Source organism: Anolis sagrei, chromosome 12 (assembly GCF_037176765.1).
Source record: "Anolis sagrei isolate rAnoSag1 chromosome 12, rAnoSag1.mat, whole genome shotgun sequence".
Classification (NCBI taxonomy): Eukaryota; Metazoa; Chordata; class Lepidosauria; order Squamata; family Dactyloidae; genus Anolis; species Anolis sagrei.
In genome coordinates, this window is record NC_090032.1 from 617,803 (window position 1) to 627,593 (window position 9,791).

At 52.2% G+C, this 9,791-nt stretch overlaps 1 protein-coding gene across 1 annotated transcript in view; it reads right to left on the reverse strand.

The window, feature by feature from the left end:
• Positions 1-2,372, reverse strand: part of ATP8B2 (ATPase phospholipid transporting 8B2) — a 51,854-nt gene extending 49,482 nt beyond the window's left edge. Inside the window, exon 1 of the mRNA XM_067472285.1 lies at positions 2,289-2,372. The gene's annotated coding sequence lies outside the window, so the exon portion shown is untranslated. The remainder of the gene's footprint in view (positions 1-2,288) is intronic.
• Between the last annotated feature and the right edge of the window lie 7,419 nt (positions 2,373-9,791).

The window sequence follows — 9,791 nt, forward strand, 5'->3', positions numbered from 1 at the left end:
TCTCTATTAATACCCCAAATGGGGGGTCTCTCTCTCATTGAATCCCCCCACAAAAGGGAGCAAAACATAGGTCTCCCAAAGGGTCTCCAAAACACCCAAAGCAGTTGCCAAAGCCCAAAATATTTGGAGTGCTGTCTCTTTAAAATCCACCCCATAAACACTAAATGTGGGGAGGTCGAGATGGCCCCTTGATGTCCCAAAGAGGGGGTCTTGTTCTCTATTTGATGCCCCAAATGGGGGGTCTCTCTCTCATTGAATCCCCCCACAAAAGAGAGCAAAACAAAGGGCCTCCAAAACTCAAAGCCTAAAGTATTTGGGGAGGTGTCTCTTTAAAACCCTCCCCATAAACACCAAATGGGGGGAGGTCGAGATGCCCCCCTTGATGCCCCAAAGAGGGGGTCCCTTTCCCTATTGATACCCCAAAAGGGCGGTCTCTCTCTCATTTAATCCCCCCACAAAAGAGAGCAAAACAATGGGCCCCAAAAGGGTCTCCAAAACACCCAAAGCAGTTGCCAAAGCCCAAACTATTTGGGGAGGTGTCTCTTTAAAATCCTCCCCATAAACACCAAATGGGGGGAGGTCGAGATGCCCCCTTGATGCCCCAAAGAGGGGGTCCATTTCCCTATTGAGGCCCCAAATGTGGGGTCTCTCTCTCATTGAATCACCCCACAAAAACAAGCAAAACAAAGGGCCCCAAATAGGTCTCCAAAACTTCCAAAGCAGTTGCCAAAGCCCAAAGTATTTGGGGTGGTGTCTCTTTAAAAACCACCCCATAAACACCAAATGGCGAAAGGTGGGAATGCCCCCGAAATGCCCCAAAAAGTGGGTCCCTTTCCCGTATTGATGCCCCAAATGGGGGGTCTCTCTCTCATTGAATCCCCCACGCAAAAGAGCAAAGCAAAGGGCCTCCAATACTCAAAGCCAAAACTATTTGGGAGGTGTCTATGTAAAACCCTCCCCATAAACACTAAATGGGGGGAGGTCGAGATGCCTCTTAATGCCCCAAAGAGGGGGCCCCTTTCCCTATTGATACCCCAAATGGGGGTCTCTCTCTCATTGAATCCCCCCACAAAAGAGAGCAAAACAAAGGGCCCCAAAAGGGTCTCCAAAACACCCAAAGCAATTGTCAAAGCACAAACTATTTGGGGAGGTGTCTCTTTAAAACCCTCCCCATAATCACCAAATGAGGGAGAGGTTGGGATGCCTCTTAATGCCCCAAAGAGGGGGTCCCTTTCCCTATTGATACCCCAAAAGGGGGGTCTCCCTCTCTTTGAATCCCCCCACAAAAAGAGCAAAACAAAGGGCCTCCTAAACTCAAAAACCCAAACTATTTGGGGAGGTGTCTCTTTAAAACCCTCCCCATAAACACTAAACGGGGGGAGGTCGAGATGCCCCCTTGATGCCCCAAAGAGGGGGCCCCTTCCTCTATTGATACGCCAAATGGGGGGTCTCTCTCTCATTGAATCCCCCCACAAAAGAGAACAAAACAAAGGCCCCCCAAAAGGTCTCCAAAACTCAAAAGCCCAAACTATTTGGGGAGGTGTCTCTTTAAAACCCTCCCCATAAACATCAAACGGGGGGAGGTCGAGATGCCCCCTTGATGCCCCAAAGAGGGGGTCCTTTTCCCTATTGATGCCCCAAATGGGGGGTCTCTCTCTCATTGAATCACCCCACAAAAACGAGCAAAACAGAGGGCCCCAAAAAGGTCTCCAAAACTCAAAAGCCCAAAGTATTTCGGGAGGTATCTCTTTAAAACCCTCCCCATAAACATCAAACGGGGGGAGGTCGAGATGCCCCCTTGATACCCAAAAGAGGGGGTCCCTTTCCCTATTGATACCCCAAATGGGGGGTCTCTCTCTCATTGAATCCCCCCACAAAAGAGACCAAAACAAAGGCTCTCCAAAAACTCCCAAAGCCGTGCGTAAAAGCTTTGCCAAAGCCCAAAGTATTTAGGGAGGTGTCCCTTTAAGAACCCCCCCTTTATCAACACTAAGGGGGGGGGGAAGAGCTGGGATGCCCCCTTAATGCAAGCCAGGGGGGTCCCTTTCCCAATGGAGGGGTCTCTCTCTCTCTCTTCTTGAAGCCCCCCACCGAGCCCAAAGAGGGACCCCCCAGGGCACAAAGCCGTGCGTAAAAAGCCGCAAAGAGCCTCCCTTTCCAAACCAAGACCCAAATTGGGGAGGGGGGGGGTGTTATTCAACAGGACGCTTCCCCAGGCCCCCCGAGAGGGGTCTCCCTCCCTTAGGGACCCCCAAAAGGACCCCCAAAGGGACCCCCAAATGGCCCACCTTAAGGCGCATCCGCCTCCTCCTCCTCCTCTTCTTCTGCTGCTGCTGCTCTTCTGAGTCTCCTTTTCCTCCTTCTCCTCCTTCTTCTCCTTCTCTAAGGCTCTCCATCCTCGGGGGGCCCTTGGACCCCCATCTGGGACCCCCGGGAGACCCCCCCAAAAGGCAAAGGAAGAGGCAGAAGGGGAGGAAGAAGAGAGCAAGGCGGAGAGAGATGCCTGCTTGGCTTCCCGAAGGAGGAGAAGAAGGAGGAGGAGAGGGAGGAGAAGAGGAGGAGGAGGAATCCAGGCAGCGACGGAAGTGATGGAAGGCTTTTGGGGAGGGGCCGCTTGGTCAGAGCAGAGAGGCAAAGACCCCCCCCCCACACACACACACACACAAAGCCCTTCCCCCCAAAAAAGGGACGTTTCCCCTTTAAATGGCAAGAGGCTCCCTTTAGACTTGTTGCTCCCAAGGCTCCAGGTGGTCTGGTTGGACACATGGCTGGACGGGCATCTGTCGGGAGGGGTTAAGGGGAGCTGTTAGGAATGGTGGGAGTTGGACTTCAAAACCCCTGGAGGGAGGAAGGAAGGGAGGGAGGGAGGGCCCAAGTTGGCCCAGGCCTGCACTCTGAAGGGCCACCCAAAGGCCATCCAAACCAAAGGGCACCACTCAACCCCTCCCGACAGATGCCCATCCAGCCATTTGGCAACCTCCTCCCCAAGACTCCTCTAGACTTGTTACTCCCAGAACTCTAGGTGGTCTGATTGGACACATGGCTGGATGGGCATCTGTCGGGAGGGGTTAGGTGGTGCCCCTTGGTTTTGGTGGCCCTCTTTGGGTGGCCCTTTATAGTGCAGGCCTAGGTCAACTTGGGCCCTCCCTCCCTCCAGGGTTTTTGAACTCCCACCATTCCTAACAGCTGGTAGGCTGGATGGCCATCTGTCAGGAGGGGTTAAGGGGTGCCCCTCCTCTCAGGAAAATGGTTTGGGCTGCATGGCCCTCTTTGAGTGGCCCCTTATAGTGCAAGCCTGGGCCAACTTGGACCCTATCTCCCTCCAGGTGTTTTGGACTCCCACCTCCCACAATTCCCACAAGAGTGGAAAGGGGCCACCCAAAGAGGGCCACCCAAACCAAGGGGGACCACTCAACCCCTCCCGACAGATGCTCATTCAGCCATTTGGTAACCTTCTCCCTAAGCTTCCTTTAGACTTGTTGCTCCCAGGGCTCTAGGTGGTCTGATTGGACAAATGGCTGGATGGGCATCTGTCGGGAGGGGTTAAGTGGTGCCCCTTGGTTTGGGTGGCCCTCTTTGGGGGGTCGTTTCCAGATTGTAGTGCAGGCCTGGGCCAACTTGGGCCCTCCCTCCCTCCAGGGTTTTTGGACTCCAACTCCCACCGTTCCTAACAGCCGGTAGGCTGGATGGCCATCTGTCAGGAAGGGTTAAGTGGTGCCCCTCCTCTCAGAAAAAGGGCTTGGGCTGCATGGCCCTCTTTGAGTGGCCCCTTATAGTGCAAGCCTGGGCCAACTTGGGCCCTCCCTCCAGGTGTTTTGGACTCCCAACTCCCTCCATTCCTAACAGCACCACTTAACCCCTCCCAACAGATGCCCATCCAGCCAGTGGCCCCTTAGAGTGCAAGCCTGGGCCAACTTGGGCGCTCCCTCCAGGGGTTTTGGATGGGCATCTGTCAGGAGGGGTTAAATGGTGCCCCTTGGTTTGGATGGCCCTCTTTGGGTGGCCCTTCAGAGTGCAGGCCTGGGCCAACTTGGGCCCTCCCTCCCTCCAGGGTTTTTGGACTCCAACTCCCACCGTTCCTAACAGCCGGTAGGCTGGATGGCCATCTGTCAGGAGGGGTTAAGTGGTGCCCCTCCTCTCAGAAAAAGGGCTTGGGCTGCATGGCCCTCTTTGAGTGGCCCCTTAGAGTGCAACTTGGGCCCTCTCTCTCTCCAAGTGTTTTGGACTCCCAAATCCCACAATTCTTAGCAGCCTACCCAGGCCTGCTCTCTAGAGTGGAAAGGGGCCACCCAAACCAAGGGGCACCACTCAACCCCTCCCGACAGACGCCCACCCAGCCATTTGGCAACTTCCTCCCCAAGGCCCCCTTAGACTTGTTGCTCCCAGGGCTCTAGGTGGTCTGATTAGACACATGGCTGGACGGGCATCTGTCGGGAGGGGTTAAGTGGTGCTGTTAGGAAAAGTGGGAGTTGAACTCCAAAACCTCGAGAGGGAAAGAGGGAGGGAGGTTTGGATGGCCTTTGGGTGGCCCTTCAGAGTGCAGGCCTGGGCCAACTTGTGCCCTCCCTCCCTCCAGGGTTTGTGGACTCCAACTCCCACCATTCCTAACAGCCGGTAGGCTGGATGGCCATCTGTCAGGAGGGGTTAAGGGGTGCCCCTCCTCTCAGAAAAAGGGCTTGGGCTGCATGGCCCTCTTTGAGTGGCCCCTTATAGTGCAAGCCTGGGTCAACTTGGGCCCTTCCTCCCTCCAGGTGTTTTGGACTCCCAACTCCCACCATTCCTAACAGCCAGTAGGAACGCAAAAGCATTAGCATAATATTATAATATTATTATGATTATGCAAATACAGAATTAAATATAAACAAGTATTTTGAAAACCCAATGGAAACCTCTTCAAGAGAAGGAGACTCCCACCAGAGTTCTGTGCAGTCTGTGGGCCCTCCCAGGCAGGCCCCTGGACCCCCATTGTCAGCACCCATTGTTTTTAAGTACAGGCCAAGGTCTTGAGGCACTTATATACTTAATTTTGTATTTGCATAATCATAATAATATAATAATCATATGCCAATGCTTTTAGGTTAAGCCGCTTTGCGTCTCCTTCGGGAGAGATAAAAACTGGGTATAAATAAATAAAATGACAATAACAATAATTCTCTGAAGGTTTTTTAAAGCAGAGGCTGGGTGGCCATCTGTCAGGAGGGGTTAAGTGGTGTCCCTCTTCTCAGAAAAGGGCCTGGGCTGGGTGGCCTTTGGGTGGCCCTTTTGACTTTATAGTGGGATTTAGGCCCTTTCTCTATCCCAGGATCTGATCCCAGGTTTTCTACTTTAAGATGGATTATGTAAGTCCGCACTGCCAGATAATCTGGGATAAACAGAAATAATAATAATAATAATAATAATAATAGCCCGCCAAGGTGGTCCCAGTGGTGATGGGCTAACTGAGCACAGTGCAAGACCTTGGCCTGCACTTAAAAACAATCAGCGATCAGCCAGACACGGTGGTCCTAGTGGTGATGGGCACACAGGGCTCAGTGCCTCATGATCTTGGCCTGCACTTAAAAACAAACAGCGATCAGCCAGCCATGGTGGTCCCAATGGTGATGGGCACACTGGGTGCAGTGCCTAAAGACCTTGGCCTGCACTTGAAAACAATCAGCGATCAGCCAGCCAAGGTGGTCCCAATGGAGATGGGCGCAGTGCCTCAAGACCTTGGCCTGCACTTGAAAACAATCAGCGATCAGCCAGCCAAGTTGGTCTGATTGGTGATGGGCACAGTGCCTCATGATCTTGGCCTGCACTTACAATCAGCCAGCCACGGTGGTCCCAGTGGTGATGGGCACACTGGGTGCAGTGCCTCATGACTTTGGCCTGCACTTAAAAAGAATCTGTGATTAGCTAGCCAAGGTAGTCCCAGTGGTGATGGGCACACAGAGCGCAGTGCCTCGTGACCTTGGCCAGCACTTAAAAACAATCGGCGATTAGCCAACTAAGGTGGTCCCAGTGGTGATGGGCACATTGGGTGCAATGCTTCATGACCTTGGCCTGCACTTAAAAACAATCAGTGATCAGCCAGCCAAGGTGGTCCCAGTGGTGATGGACACAGTGCCTCATGATCTTGGCCTGCACTTGAAAACAATCAGCGATCGGCCAGCTAAGGTGGTCCCAGTGGTGATGGGCACACTGGGCGCAGTGCCTCATGACCTTGGCCTGCACTTAAAAACAATCAGCGAAGGTAGTCCCAGTGGTGATGGGCACACTGGGCGCAGTGCCTCATGACCTTGGCCTGCACTTAAAAACAATCAGCGATTAGCCAGCCAAGGTGGTCCCAATGGTGATGGGCGAGAGTCTGGTGGGCATCTGTTGGGAGGGATTGGATGGTGCCTCCCTGCATCATCATCACCATAATCATCATTATTATTTGAGACACAACAAGATGAGTATTATTATTATTATTATTATTGGTTCTGCAGCGTTGGTGCTCCCCAAGCAACGCCATCCTGGGAGTTGTAGTTTTGCAAGGATTCTACTCCCCAAAAGTCTTGCGAAGGGAAGTCCATCCCGGTCAGTCTGCTCCTCGGGCCATGGGTCGCCTGGTGTCCGAGCCCAGCACCGTCCCCACCTGAAGGCCAAAGCCACCAAACCAGCCCTGGGGGGGGGGGGGGGCGCTCCTGGGCAGCCAGGTAATTAATTATTCGCGCCTTTGTTTGTTTGTTTATGGGACTATTCTAATCAAAGGTCTGAATGAGCAGGCACGTCTGCAATAAATAATGGCACTCTCTTTATTGAGCCTTCCCTCCAGATGCCCCGGGCGCCCATCAAGGCGGAAAGGGGGGGGGGGGGTCCCTTCGGACTGCAGCACCCATCGTCCCTAAGGATAGGCCTTGGAGTATCACATGGCTGGAGAGGAAGGAAGGAAGGAAGGAAGAGGGAAAGGAAAGGAAAGGAAGGGTGAAAGGAAGGGATGGGAAGGGGAAGGGAAGAGAGGAGGAAGAAAAGGAAGAAGGAAAGGAAAGGAAAGGAAAGGAAAGGAAAGGAAAGGAAAGGAAAGGGAAGGGAAGGGAAGGGAAGGGAAGGAAGGAAGGAAGGAAGGGTGAGAGAAACGAATGGCAAGGAAAAGGAGGGAGGGAGGGTGAAAAGAAGGGATGGGATAGGAAAGGGAAGGAAGGGAAGGAGAGGAAAGGAGAGGAAGGGAAGGGGAAGGGAAGGTAGGAGGAAGGAAAGGAGGAAGGAAAGGAAGGGATGGTAAGGAAAAGGGAGGTGACAAGAAGGGATAGGAAAGGGCAGAAAGGAAGGAATGGGAAGGGGAAAAGTAGAACAAAAAGAAGGAAGGGTGAAAGAAACAGGATGGAAAGAAGAAAAGGAAAGAGGGAAGTGTGGAAAGAAGGGATGGGATAGGATAGGAAAGAGGAAGGGAAGGAAAGAGGGAGAGAGGGAAGACAAGAAGGAAGGGAAAGCAAGGAAGGAAGGAAAGGTGAAAGAAATGAATGGAAAGGAAAAGGAAGGAGGGGAGGAAGGAAAGAAGGTAGAGTGAAAAGAAGGGATGGGATAGGAAATGAGAGGAAAAGAAGAAGGGAAGGGAAGGAGGGAGGAAGAAAGGAAAAGGGAAGGAAAGATAGTGTGAAGAAAAGGAGGAAGGAAAGAAGGAAGGAAGGAAGGGTGAGAGAAATGAATGGCAAGGAAAAGTAAGAAAAGAGGGAAAGAAGGAAGGAATGGGGAAAAGAAGGGATGGGATAGGAAAGGGGAAGAAGGAAGGGGAAGGGAAGAGAGGAGGAAGAAAAGGAGGAAGGAAAGGAAGGAAGGGTGAGAGAAACGAATGGCAAGGAAAAGGAAGGAGGGAGGGTGAAAAGAAGGGATGGGATAGGAAAGGAGAGGAAAGGAACAAGGGGAAGGGGAGAAAGGAGGAAGGAAAGGAAGGAAGGATGAGAGAAATGAATGGCAAGGAAAAGGAAGGAAGGGTGAAAAGAAAGGAAAGGAAAGGAAGGGGAAGGGAAGGGAAGGAAGGAAAGTGGGAGAGAAGGAAAGGAAGGAAAAGCGAGCAAAGTAGGAAGGATGAAAGAACCAAATGGAAAGGGAAAGAAGGAAGGTGAAAAGAAGGGATAGAATAGGAAAAGGTAGGAAAGGGGGGCAAGAAGGAAGGAAGCAGAAGGAAGGGAGAGGAAGGAAGGAAGGAAGGAAGGAAGGAAGGAAGGAAGGAAGGAAGAAAGAAAGAAAAGGTGAGAGAACCGAATGGAAAGGGAAAGAAGGAAGGTGAAAAGAAGGGATAGAAAAGGAAAAGATAGGAAAGGGAGGCAAGAAGGAAGGAAGCAGAAGGAAGAAAAGAAGGAAGGAAGGAAGGAAGGAAGGAAGGAAGGAAGGAAGGAAGGAAGAAAGAAAAGGTGAGAGAACCGAATGGAAAGGGAAAGAAGGAAGGTGAAAAGAAGGGATAGAAAAGGAAAAGATAGGAAAGGGAAGGCAAGAAGGAAGGAAGCAGAAGGAAGAAAAGAAGGAAGGGAGAGAAAGAAAGGAAGAAAGGAAGGAAGGAAGGAAGGAAGGAAGAAAAGAAAGGAAGCAAGGAAGAGATACCAAAGGAAACGAAGGGAAGGGAGGAGAAAGGGAAGGAATGGAAAGGAGGAAAAGGGGAAGCAAGAAGGATGAGAGCTTTCAGTCCAGAAGGCGCAAGGCCCACGACTGAGCCGTGGCAGCGCAAGTGGTGCCAGGCTGCATCTGAGAGGAGAGGCGCTGCACGGGAGCCTCGGACGTGGCACCCCGAGAGTGGCATGTGTCCTGTCGGAAAGGCAGGAGGAGCGCATGGGATCCCTGGTGGGTAGGGATTTGGGAAGCATTTCTGGGCGTGGGTGCCGTGATGCGTGGCCGGCCGCATTCCTGCCCCAAAGGCAAGTGCGCACAGGCTGCCCCTCCGGCTGTGGCCACAGGCAGCCTCCAGCGGCAGGAATGCGCCTCCAAAGGGCGGCCTTGGCCTGAGCATGGCTGCCAGGAAGCTCTTGTGGCACCGCAGGCATTGACACGGCTCCATCATTGGCTCCACTCGAACCGCTGTGGCTCCACTTTATGGGGTCTTGGGAGATATAGTTTCCCAAGGTCCACAGCCTCCTCTGGGTGCATCTACAATACATGGTGGAAAGAATGCAAGTGTGGCCCTGCTTTCACTCAATATTATGGGTCCTGGGAGATATAGTTTCCCAAGGTCTGAAGCCTCCGCTGCAAGTGTCTATACTGCAGAATTAATGCAGGTTGGCCCCATTCAAATGGCCATGGATCAACGTTATGGGATCCTGGGAGATGTAGTTTTCCAAGGTCTGAAGCCTCCTCTGGCTGCATCTACATTGTGGGAAGAATACAAGTTTGGCACCACTTTAACTGCCATGGCTCCTTGCCATCAAATCTTTCTCTCCTTCCATCCTTCCGTCCTTCCTTCCTTCCTTTCCCTTCCTTCTTTCCTTTTCTTTCTCTCCTTCCTTCCTTCCTTCCTTCCTTCCTTCCTTCCTTCCTTCCTTCCTTCCTTCCTTCTTTCTCTCTCCTTCCTTCCTTCCTTCCTTCCTTCCTTCCTTCCTTCCCTCCTTTCCCTTCCTTTTCTCTTCCTTCCTTCCTTCCTTCCTTCCTTCCTTCCTTCCTTCCTTCCTTCCCTCCCTTCCCTTCCCTTCCCTTCCCTTCCTTTTATCTTTCTTCCTTCCTTCCTTCCCTCCCTTCCCTTCCTTTTCTCTTCCTTCCTTCCTTCCTTCCTTCCCTCCCTTCCCTTCCTTTTCTCTTCCTTCCTTCCTTCCTTCCTTCCTTCCTTCCTTCCTTTTCTCTTT